Genomic DNA, 11949 nt, shown 5'->3' with positions numbered 1-11949 from the left:
GCTCGCAAGATCTAGAAGGGTGAAAAGACCGGAAGGTTGATAGAAGTGCAAGCAAAAGACCAAATAGGTAGAAGTGCAAGCAAAAGATCAAACAAACGGTAGAAGTCACCAAAGAGATCTTGACAAGTCGATAAGGAGCCCGGGTGGGTACAAGATCATAGATCTAGGTAGGGTTCCCACAAGGGTGAGCTAAGCTCAGGTTTAATTTCACATCAAGTCTGATCTCAGATCTGAGGCAACCAGCCTATTTATAGGTGGGGGCGAAGGGGTAAGTTACAAGCTGAAAAGTCTTTGTCGTCTTTGAAGTTCGATGGGGCGGAAGTTCCGGTCAACTTGGGCGGAAGTTCCGGCCAGGGGCGGAAGTTCCGGTCTGGAGGGGCGGAAGTTCTGGTCGGGGCGGAAGTTTCGGCCAAGTTCCGGCCTTGTTCCGGAATTGCGCCATTGTCCCGCAGTAACATCCAGGGGGGTTTTCGCCGACTTTCGGAACTTGGGCGGAACTTGGGCGGAAGTTCCGGTGGGCGGAAGTTCCGGTCCCTCGGGGCGGAAGTTCCGGCCTGATCCTGTCTTCTGGGCGCTGGAAGGCATCTGGAGGGAATCTTGAGGGCATCTGGGCGGAAGTTCCGGTCCTGGAGGGCGGAAGTTCCGGCCTGGCAGCTGTAGCTCCATCTTCGTCATTTCCAGCTCTCTCTCCATTGGCTTGGTCTTCATGGCTCGCTTCTTGGTCGATGTACCTGATTGAACATAGGGTATTGGCATGAAGTAGCAAGCCATCCAACGGGGTGTCAAAAGCATACATGGAGAGGAGCGAATTCACCTCTTGGTGTAGGGCTTGAGCTCGAGCTCGTGTCATTGGACCACGAGGAGGGCTTGTCGGTCTTGATGTAGTATCGACCTTGGGTAGGGCTACATCATCTCCCCCCCCCTTGGGAAAGAGTCGTCCACGACTCTAACGTCTCTTCATCTCCATGGTATGGCGAGAGGTCGGACACATTGAATGTGTTGCTCACCAAGTACTTGGATGTTGGTATGTCGATGACGTAGGCGTTGTCGTTGATTCGCTTGAGGACCTTGAAGGGACCATCACCTCGGGGCTTGAGCTTGGAGTTTCTTGTTTGAGGGAAACGGTCCTTGCGAAGATGTATCCACACTAGGTCCCCTTCGTTGAAGATCCGTGCCTTTTTCTTCATGTTGAGGCGTGTTGCTTGACGAAGAACTTGTTGCTCGATTGTTGCCCTTGTATCTTCATGTAGCTTCTTCACGGCGGCGGTGCGCTTGTCGAAGTCCATGTTCGTCCGCTCATGAAGTGGAAGTGGTAGTATATCGAGTGCCGTGAGCGGCTCAAACCCGTAGACGACCATGAAGGGACTCCTTGACGTAGTCGTGTGCTTGGCGCGGTTGTAGGCGAACTCCGCGTGTGGGAGGCACTCTTCCCATGACTTCAAGTTTTTCTTCACGAGGATGCGTAGAAGAGAGGATAGGCTTCTATTGACCACTTCCGTTTGGCCGTCCGTTTGCGGGTGCGAGGATGATGAGAATAAGAGCTTCACTCCAAACTTCGCCATGAGCGACTTCCAAAGATAACTCATGAACTTGACGTCTCGATCCGACACAATGCTTTGCGGTACTCCATGTAGGCGAACAATTTCCCTGAAAAACAATGAAGCAATGTGTGAAGCATCGTCGCTCTTATGGCAAGGTATGAAATGAGCCATCTTAGAGAATCTATCCACTACCACAAATATAGAATCATGACCATGCTTAGTGCGAGGCAAGCCTAGAACGAAATCCATGCTAATATCGGTCCATGGTGCATATGGAATAGGCAATGGGGTGTAAAGACCATAAGGGTTGGAGGTAGACTTAGCTTGTAAGCATGTTGTACACCGTCGGCAAAGGCGCTCCACATCGCGCTTCATTCTTGGCCAATAATAGTGAGTGGAGAGCATGGCATATGTCTTGTCTCTTCCAAAGTGTCCCATAAGACCACCACCATGCGATTCTTGTAAGAGCAAAAGGCGAAGCGAAGACATAGGAATACAAAGTTTGTTGCTCTTGAACAAGAATCCTTGGTGCAAATAGAAATCATCGATGCCCTTCTCACTAGAACACTTTGCAAAGATTGGGCCAAAGAAAGCATCGGAAGCATATAAATCTTTGATTTCATCAAGACCCAAAACACTAATATCCAAGCGAGTGAGTAAGAGGGTGAGTTTGCGGGAAAGAGCATCCGCCACAACATTGTCCTTGCCCTTCTTGTATTTGATCACATATGGAAAGGACTCAATGAACTCAACCCACTTTGCATGTCTTTTGTTCAAATTGTGTTGACTTTTCAAATATTTCAAAGACTCATGGTCGGAGTGGATAATAAACTCTTTTGGCCAAAGATAGTGTTGCCAAACTTCAAGAACACGAACCAAAGCGTAAAGTTCCTTGTCATATATAGGATAGTTGAGGCGTGCGCCATCTAACTTCTCGCTATAGTATGCCACGGGTTTTCCATCTTGCATAAGCACTCCACCAATACCGAGTCCACTTGCGTCGCACTCAATCTCAAAAGTTTTGGAAAAGTTTGGAAGAACAAGGAGTGGTGCCTCGGTAAGGCGTTTCTTCAACTCATCAAAAGCATTTTGTTGGGCCTTGCCCCAAACAAACGGAACATTCTTCTTGGTAAGCTCATTCAAAGGGCAAGCAATGGTGCTAAAATCTTTCACAAAGCGGCGGTAGAAACCGGCAAGTCCATGGAAACTTCGGACTTGAGCAACATTGGTAGGAGTAGGCCAATTGTGGATGGCCTCAACCTTATAAGAATCAACTTCAATACCATTAGCGAAAACCACAAAACCAAGAAAAACCAATTTGTTTTGAGCAAAGGTGCACTTGGGGAGGTTAGCATAAAGCTTTTCATGACGCAAGATGCACAAGACTTCTCTCACATGTTGCACATGGTCCTCGAGGTTTTTGCTATAAATAAGAATATCATCGAAGTAGACAACCACGCTCTTGCCAATGAGAGGACGCAAGATGTGATTCATGAGGCGCATGAAAGTAGAAGGAGCATTGGAAAGACCGAAAGGCATAACGAGCCATTCATAGAGACCGAGTTTGGTCTTGAATGCCGTTTTCCATTCATCACCAATAGCCATGCGGATTTGATGGTAACCACTACGCAAATCAATCTTAGAGAAAATCGTGGCACCACTAAGTTCATCAAGCATGTCATCTAAACGCGGAATGGGATGGCGGTAACGGACGGTAATGGCATTGATGGGGCGACAATCCATACACATCCGTTGCGTCTCATCCGGTTTAGGCACAAGGATCACGGGAACCGCACAAGGGCTTAAGCTTTCACGAACATACCCTTTTTCGAGGAGGTCTTGTATTTGTCGTTGGATCTCCTTTGTGTCTTCGGGGTTGGTGCGGTAGGCGGCGCGGTTTGGTAGAGGAGCGCCGGGTATGAGGTCGATGCGGTGCTCAATCCCTCGAAGCGGTGGTAGTCCATGAGGAAGCTCGTCGGGGAAGACATCTTGGAACTCCTTCAAAAGAGACAACAAAGACGAAGGAAGAGTTGTTAAGTTGTTAGTCTCCGAGGATGGCCCTTGCAAATGAGCACATAGTGCAATATGGTGGATGGGTTGTGGTGCAATTCTCTCATCTCACTCTTGGTAGCTATGAGGACACTCTTCATCTCACTCATATATGGCTTGTGGCGCTCACTTTCCTTTTGGTGGGTCACTCTCTCACCACTCATCTCACTAGTGATGGTAGCTTCCTTAGCCCTCGCTAAAGCCTTTGCATTGTCCGCAATTACTTGGCTAGGAGTCATGGGGCGTAGGATGAATGTCTTGTCGCCGACCTTGAAGCTATAGGCATTTGTGTAGCCATCATGGCTTGCTCTTTTGTCATATTGCCAAGGGCGACCAAGTAGCATGTGGCACACCGTCATGGGCACTACATCACAATCAACGGTGTCTTCATAGGCGCCAATCTTGAAGGATACGGAGACGGTGTGTTGTATCTTGACATTTCCATTGTCACTTAGCCATTGCACATGGTAAGGATGGGGGTGTTTCCGGAGTGTGAGGTTGAGCTTGGAGCATAGTTCGGTGCTTGCAAGATTGTGGCAACTCCCTCCATCGATGATAACCTTTATTGACTTGCCATTGATTCCGGCTCTTGTTTGGAAGATGTTGCACCTTTGATCTTCATTGGGTAGTGCATGGGTTGTCAACACTTTGGTCACCACAAGGGATGGACTTGCATCATGCACACATAAGACTTGCTCTTGGTCTTCCAAGCCATCATCTTCATGATTGGTTGCGGCTTGTACCAAGGCTTCATATTCGCCTTCACTCAAGTACTCCACATCTCCATCATCTCGAGTTATCATAACTCTTGTGTTCTTGCATTCAAAGGATTTATGTCCTTGAGCTCCACACTTGAAGCACGTGATGTTACTAGATCCCGTGGAAGCTTTGGAGGACATAGTTGATTGATCCGGCTTGAAGCTTGTTGTCTTGAAGGCACTCTTCATTTGCTTAGGAGGATCCTTGGGAGCAATAGCACTTGTGTTCTTGATGCTTGAGGAGGTATTTGTTGCATTGCGCGCGGCGAAGAAGGACTTTGTTTTTGCACTTGCTATGTCTTCTCGCACTTGGCGCTCGGCTCTTGTAGCTTGATGAAGCAATTCAACCATGTTGGTGTAAGGCAAGAATTCCACTATCCTCTTGACGGGAATGTTTAATCCATTCAAGAATCTTGCCATTGTTTGCTCTTCTCGCTCGTCCACATTTGCACTCATCATTGTCATGTGCATCTCCTTGTAGTATTCCTCAACGGACTTGTAGCTTTGCTTGAGTTGGGTAAGCTTGTTGAAGAGGTCACGTTTGTGATGGTTGGGCACAAAACGTTTGTGCATGACTTCTTGCATCTCTTCCCATGTAGCAATGGGGTCTAGATCTTCCTTGTCACGCTTCTTGTTCACTTCTTCCCACCAAACATTTGCATACCCTTCAAACTCTAGTGATGCCATGGCCACTTTCTTTGCTTCGGAGAAGTTGTGTATGCGGAATATCTTGTCAACCTTGAGAACCCAAGAGAGGTATGCATCGGGGTCTTCTTCTCCATGGAACTTAGGCATGGTGAACTTGAGTTTCCCAAAGATTTCCTCTTCATTGCGGTCATTGCGTCTAGGAGGTGGTCTTTCTTCACCAAGGTCTTGACGTTGTTGAGGTGGATGTTGTGGACCGGGAGCATCTCTATTGTTGTTGCTATGTTGTGGACGAGGAGGTGGTCTTCCATGACCTTCATCTTGATCATCATTGTTGTGGCGTCGTCGAGGCATCACACTTTCTTCACTTGATGCTTGGTGATGACTTGATTCTTCATCTCTTGCCCTTGGAGGAGGTCTTCTAGCATGAGGGCGGGCATCATGATGGCGGCGATTATCTTGACCTTGAGGGCGTTGAGGATGAACAACATTGATGATTTGGCGCTCTTGGCGCGCTTGCCTTTGTTCCTCTTCAATAAGGCGTTGTCTTCTAGCTTGAGCTTCTTGTGCTTGTTGTTGTCGCTCTTGTTCTTCAAGTGCTTGTTGTTCATTGCGGAGGCGCTCTTGTTCCCTTGCTCGAACTAGCTCTTGATCATGTCGAAGGCGTTCTTGCTCTTGTTGGAATTGAGCATTGAGGTCCTCTTGGTGAAGGCGCTCTTCTTCAAGGCGTTGACGCTCTTGGACAAGTCGAAGTCGAGCTTGCTCCGCTTCTTGAGCTTGTTGGTGAAGCACTTGGACATCCACATTATGGTGGCGTGGGTCTTCATTAGAATCATGGCGAGACGGTGTAGGAGCTCTTGACCTTGAGCTATGGGAGCGCGAAGACCTTGAGTGGTGTCTTCTCTCTTCTTGACGGTTGAGTGTGTGGAGGATATTGTCCAACGCCGTCTTCATTTCCCTTGTCTCTTGACCTTGTATGGCAAGTGTGGCCTTCAACTCATTGCCTTGAGTTTCAATCTTCTCATTGAGGTCTTGAACTTGATTGTTGAGGTCATTCCTTTGCACTTGGGCTCTTTCTTCATAGCGGACATTGGTATCCTTGAGCATTGCTTCAAATTGATTTAGCTTGGCGTGGACGGCTTGAGTAGCTATCCAATGTTGGTGTCGCGTCATCGGTAGTTGGTTCCCTTCTCCACTAGACATGGTTACAACTAAAACAAGAACTATGTGGTGGGTGGTTAGGAAAGACTACCAAGAATGTCAAAACTTGCAAACCAAAATCGAAAAGGTGTATCAAGGTGAGGAACAACCGGTTACACACACAAAAACAAAAACTCTATATGGTGTTAGGTATGGATGTGGAAAGCCAAATGGAAGAACCAAACGAGAAGTCTATTGTCAAAAGTGGGTAAGATCCAAAAGTCACAAGTCAAAGGCGGTGATCACAAAAGGCATACACAAGGAGGAACACACGCGTGGGACAAAATGGGGTTAGCGCGACTTGGAAAATGAGCAATAACAAAATGGTCCTAACAAAGACTACTAGCTCGGTGTCACGCCAACACAAGAGAGACCGTGGCTTGGTTGCAAAATTGAGAAGCAACAAGATTTGCGCAAGACGCCTCTCTTCTCTTTTCTCTCTTTCGCTTATAAGCTTTGGACTCTTTTGTGTATAGGTGTCACTCACACACTTTTTCTTTTTCTCTTTTTGTATTTTTCTTTCTTTTTCTCACTATGTAAGGATACTACTATCTATGTAAGTATGTCACACTTCTTTTGCTTATCTTTTCACACGAGCTTGCTTCAAAGCTTTGCTCAACACACGCACACCCTCACGGTCGGGACGCTTGCGCAATGCTTCGCAACACTAGAAAGCCACTCTCGATAGGAAAGGTACGCAAAAGAGGCTAGGGCTACAAGTTAGGAGCAAGTTATACCACTTGATGATGGTGGCCGACGATCTTGAACTTGCTATGGTGGAGGTGTCAAGTGAACCGCTTGGATCCTCGGGGTGCCGTCGTCGTTGTCGATGTTGCGGAAGCTTTTTGGTAGCTGAAATGGCACTCAAACCGAAGTCCAAACACAAGGGGGTTAGTACCAAAACGAAAAACGAAGGTTGCTATCAAAATTTCGGCCAGGCGGAACTTCCGGTCCTGAGGGGCGGAACTTCCGGTCCTTCCGGGCGGAACTTCCGGTCGCAATCAGATCTGCGGGCTGTTCGTCGATTTGGGCGGAAACCCGGGCCGAAATCCTTCGAATTCGAGGAAAATTTGGCACCAAAAGCTGTGGGAAGGTGGGGGAATTGCAGATCAACACCAAAGGCAAGTTTCTATTGGAGCAAAACCACAAATAACTCAACAAATCGAGAGATCGATCCAAGGCCAAATTGGGGCTATTTTTTGGGAAAAAATTTTGGAAAATTTTTTGGGCGAAATTGGTGGAATTGGGGTATGTGGGGGTCAAATCCGTGGCAACCAAAGAGCTGCTGATACCATATGATGTGGACTAAGTCCAAGGATGTGCCCGATCTTCACGGATTTGGGTGGAACTCGTGGGGGTAGGTGGATGAACGCGATGAACACGAAGAATGCGAGGGGAATCGTGGGGATACAACACACACACGCACACAAACCGGTTTTCCCTCGTAGGCCCGATACACCTACTCGATAGAGGTTGCGAGAAAAGACCTTCCGGTAGAAGTCCCGCAAAGAGATCGACAAATCGAAGCTCGCAAGATCTAGAAGGGTGAAAAGACCGGAAGGTTGATAGAAGTGCAAGCAAAAGACCAAATAGGTAGAAGTGCAAGCAAAAGATCAAACAAACGGTAGAAGTCACCAAAGAGATCTTGACAAGTCGATAAGGAGCCCGGGTGGGTACAAGATCATAGATCTAGGTAGGGTTCCCACAAGGGTGAGCTAAGCTCAGGTTTAATTTCACATCAAGTCTGATCTCAGATCTGAGGCAACCAGCCTATTTATAGGTGGGGGCGAAGGGGTAAGTTACAAGCTGAAAAGTGCTGTCGTGCTGAAGTTCGATGGGGCGGAAGTTCCGGTCAACTTGGGCGGAAGTTCCGGCCAGGGGCGGAAGTTCCGGTGGGCGGAAGTTCCGGTCGGGGCGGAAGTTCCGGCCAAGTTCCGGCCTTGTTCCGGAATTGCGTCATTGTCCCGCAGTAACATCCAGGGGGGTTTTCGCCGACTTTCGGAACTTGGGCGGAACTTGGGCGGAAGTTCCGGTGGGCGGAAGTTCCGGTCCCTCGGGGCGGAAGTTCCGGCCTGATCCTGTCTTCTGGGCGCTGGAAGGCATCTGGAGGGAATCTTGAGGGCATCTGGGCGGAAGTTCCGGTCCTGGAGGGCGGAAGTTCCGGCCTGGCAGCTGTAGCTCCATCTTCATCATTTCCAGCTCTCTCTCCCTTGGCTTGGTCTTCATGGCTCGCTTCTTGGTTGATGTACCTGATTGAACATAGGGTATTGGCATGAAGTAGCAAGCCATCCAACGGGGTGTCAAAAGCATACATGGAGAGGAGCGAATTCACCTCTTGGTGTAGGGCTTGAGCTCGAGCTCGTGTCATTGGACCACGAGGAGGGCTTGTCGGTCTTGATGTAGTATCGACCTTGGGTAGGGCTACATCACGTCTCTTTATGCACTGTCTCAAATTTTGAAGGGACGCTAAGTAAAGCGTGTTTAGGATACATTAAGACAGTTTACAAAGCGTCTTTTAACATTGTATGGACGTTTTAGAGGATGATCTTACTCATCGTCTCTACTCACGATTGAGCCGCTTTATTTGCGTCTTAAATAATTAGAATGCATCTTTTTTCATATTGTTTCTTTCTATTTGGTATTGCCGATAACTAGAAATTCAAATCAAGCATTTAAACACTTTCGCTTACAATCGACGAAACAATATAAAGTACAACTCACTGTTAGAAAAATATATCTTTATTTCTTCCGATCAGCTGTAGTTTACAATCGAGTTGTATTATTACAGAAAGAAATCAAACTCAACTGGGCGAAATCCCTTAAATCCTAGATACCTCGTGGAACTATTGTTCGAATCTATCTACTTATAAGCTTTTGAATGCAGCTAACAGTACATGAGCTCGCAAGTCGCCATCTTAACTCCTCCTTAGACTTCCATGATAATGATATTTTTCATTGTCTGGCTTCAAAAATCATCGGAACCGGTACCCTGTACAGAAAGCCAAATCAAATACAAATACGTTAACTAAAAAACTTCACTGTTAAGTCTCACTAATAAGAGAAATTTACTATGTATATCAGTATGTACGTATGAAGAGTAAAATTGTATTGAACATACTGGAGATCATTTTCTGGAAACTATTTGACTCGAGAAAACTGTGGTTGCTACCTTGTCAATTTTCGTTCTCCTCAAGCAGAGAAACGTTTAACGTCCATTGGCTCCTATAAAACAATCAAAATATCCTGCACTTGCTAAACAAGACAAGTGGATCATTCGTAAAATTGATGGAACTGCATAGATATTCAATTATACACACCTTCAACCACCAAGTATTAACACAGGAGTAGCACAACCGAAATATTTTACCATTAGGGGCAGTACCCATGACAAAGGAGCACCATCTCTTGACTTCAATAGTCTAGCTTCTTGTTTGCACACTGCAGGAAAATACGAAACAACATGCAAACATGCCTTGAAATTTGGTGCTAATAGTTATAGTTCTTAACAAATACAGAGGTGTGTGGTAGAAAAGGAGCGATTAAGTATGTGAAGCATGTCGATCTACCTCGAATAGAATCTCGCTTGGAGACGAGAGTTACAAATCTTGCCGATTATTGGTGTACTTCATCATTATCAGCTAATAATTGATGCACAATCAAATTTAATCAAAAAGTTGTAGCACAACCTGCAATGCATCTGGCATAGAGTTCACGACGTGGGGATAAATCTGGTGGAGGTTTGGTACCTTCTTCCATAATTTGGATTTTGAAGCAGTAATAGAACTTCATATACAAATAACAGTCTAACAGATATTTAAGCTCAGATTCGGAAAACCTGATGCCATGTTGTAACAGTTTTTTTTTTTTTTTGAAATTTCGCATGTATTCATCAGAAGCAGAGTACAAACACCGGTACAGGAACAGCCAAATACATACAAAAAGAGTACACGACGCAACGCAAAGCATCAGCCGCACCGCCGTCGTCGGAGCAGAAGGAGCCGAACCACCTCGAAGCCTCAACCCGAGAGCACCTCCACGCTTGAAGAACGGCCGCAAGATCCGCCCGCCACGCCATGACGGGACCTGAGACGGTGAACGACCACGACCAGCACCCTCTCCCACCAACTGCACCACCGCCTAGAATCCTCCACCGTCGACGAAGATGGCGAAGCCTGCTTGCTGGCGCCGCTAATCCTCCTACACACCACCTCACAAGCTTCCGCGCCGCTGCTGGAGGAGGCAACGGCGGAACGAGGACGAAGCCGGAGGACGGAATCCCCATCGCATCTGGTCGGCGCCGGCGCCTCGCCGGCCAGATGCAGGGAACGGAGGCTCAGAAGACCCGAAGACCTCCGAGCACCAAAAGCCGCCAGATCCCCCACGACACCACCCAGGATGCCGTCGAAGAGGGGAAGGATCGGCGGCACCACACCTCGCCCCGACATCACCACCACCTCCACAGCGATGCCGGCCGAAGACCTACCTAATCCTACCCTATTTACAAGCCAGAGCAGAGATCCGGGGTTCCCCCACCCTCCCGCCGCCGGAGCGGCGGGCGGAGGGGGAGAGAACCCGCGGCTCGCCGGCGAGAAACGGGAGGAAACTGGAGTCGCCTCTCTCACTACTGTTCACGGGGGAGAGAGACAACCGTAATAGTGTTAACCGTCATGTTGTAACAGTTAACCAGATACAAAAAGAAATTTCATGTTAGTAAAATTATCAAGCACCTTATCTGTATGTATATGGATGGAAGGCTACGGTGTCAAACCTGTGGACGTCGGCATGTGTGAACCAGCAATACTGCAGGATGTACGATACGAAGGAGAGGCGCAATTCGTCGCTAGAAACCGCCAGAGCGCAGTGACCCGTGGAGAGAGAGAGAGAGAGGGTGCAGATCGCAGAGGGTGGAGGCATGAACGCCGGTGGTGTGAGGTGGTGTGAAATAGGGATGCTGGCGGCAAGAGAGGACGGCCGCGAGAGGAGCACCACCTTATGGAGATGAGAACCGGCGGCGGCACTATGTTTTCAGTCTCAGATCTGATCGGGGTGGGAGGAGACATAAGTTTTTTTTCTAACTCAGGGGATGGACCGTATAAGTTTCTAAACATGGAGTAGAGGAAATCATGCGACGCTTTGTACATCGTCTCAACGAACGTCTTTATGTGCTAATTCGTTTTCCATTTTGAGACGAATATAGAAGCGTCTTAGGCATAACGTCTCTAGGTGACTATTTTCTTGTAGTGATTTAACAATCTATATCTATATCTATACCTAATAATAAAAGCAAAAGGGCTTCTTGTTGGTCCGTCTGTTTTTACCCTGTTTTTTGATCAAAATTACAACACTGCCATCGCTTAAGTAAAACTGATTCGCTCGATGTGTTTCCTTCCTTCGTTCGAAGGTGTGTACGGCCCGGCCCAGCCAAACTGAAACGGATTAGAACTCCACGTTACGCTCCTATCTTTCACCTAGGTCTCCGCTACAAAAACACGCGCTGGCGGCGCTGCCTGCCCTGACAAGAGGAGGACACGTACGGAAGAACCTCGATGGTAGATCTTGACGAGCGTAACTCCTCCGTCGTGATGCCCTGCTTCCGGCCTGCCGCAATCAAGACGTCCACCTAATCCAGTCTGGGACAAGGCTACGCTCCGCCGCCAAGCCGTTCCGAGGCTGCAGCGCCATAACCAGCAGGATCAATCAACTAAAGTCGTCGTCGTCGAATCATCCATGCTTGATGCTTCGCCTCAAACTAAAAG

At 47.8% G+C, this 11949-nt stretch overlaps 1 long non-coding RNA gene across 3 annotated transcripts; it reads right to left on the bottom strand.

Moving 5' to 3' along the window:
* Positions 1 to 8914: 8914 nt before the first annotated feature.
* Positions 8915 to 11304, bottom strand: LOC127295006 (uncharacterized). Of its 3 annotated transcripts, XR_007847370.2 has the most exons (5): positions 10962 to 11302; positions 9940 to 10028; positions 9760 to 9831; positions 9363 to 9631; positions 8915 to 9182 (listed from the first exon to the last, which is right to left on the bottom strand). It is a non-coding gene; the product is annotated as an uncharacterized lncRNA (long non-coding RNA). The 3 variants fall into 3 exon arrangements; XR_007847369.2 differs by having other exon boundaries at positions 9760 to 10028; positions 10962 to 11303; XR_007847368.2 differs by having other exon boundaries at positions 9363 to 10028; positions 10962 to 11304.
* Between the last annotated feature and the right edge of the window lie 645 nt (positions 11305 to 11949).

This window comes from Lolium perenne, chromosome 4 (assembly GCF_019359855.2).
Source record: "Lolium perenne isolate Kyuss_39 chromosome 4, Kyuss_2.0, whole genome shotgun sequence".
Taxonomy (NCBI): domain Eukaryota; kingdom Viridiplantae; phylum Streptophyta; class Magnoliopsida; order Poales; family Poaceae; genus Lolium; species Lolium perenne.
The sequence above is the reverse complement of the archived record's forward strand: the minus strand, read 5'-3'. Positions and strand labels throughout refer to the sequence as shown.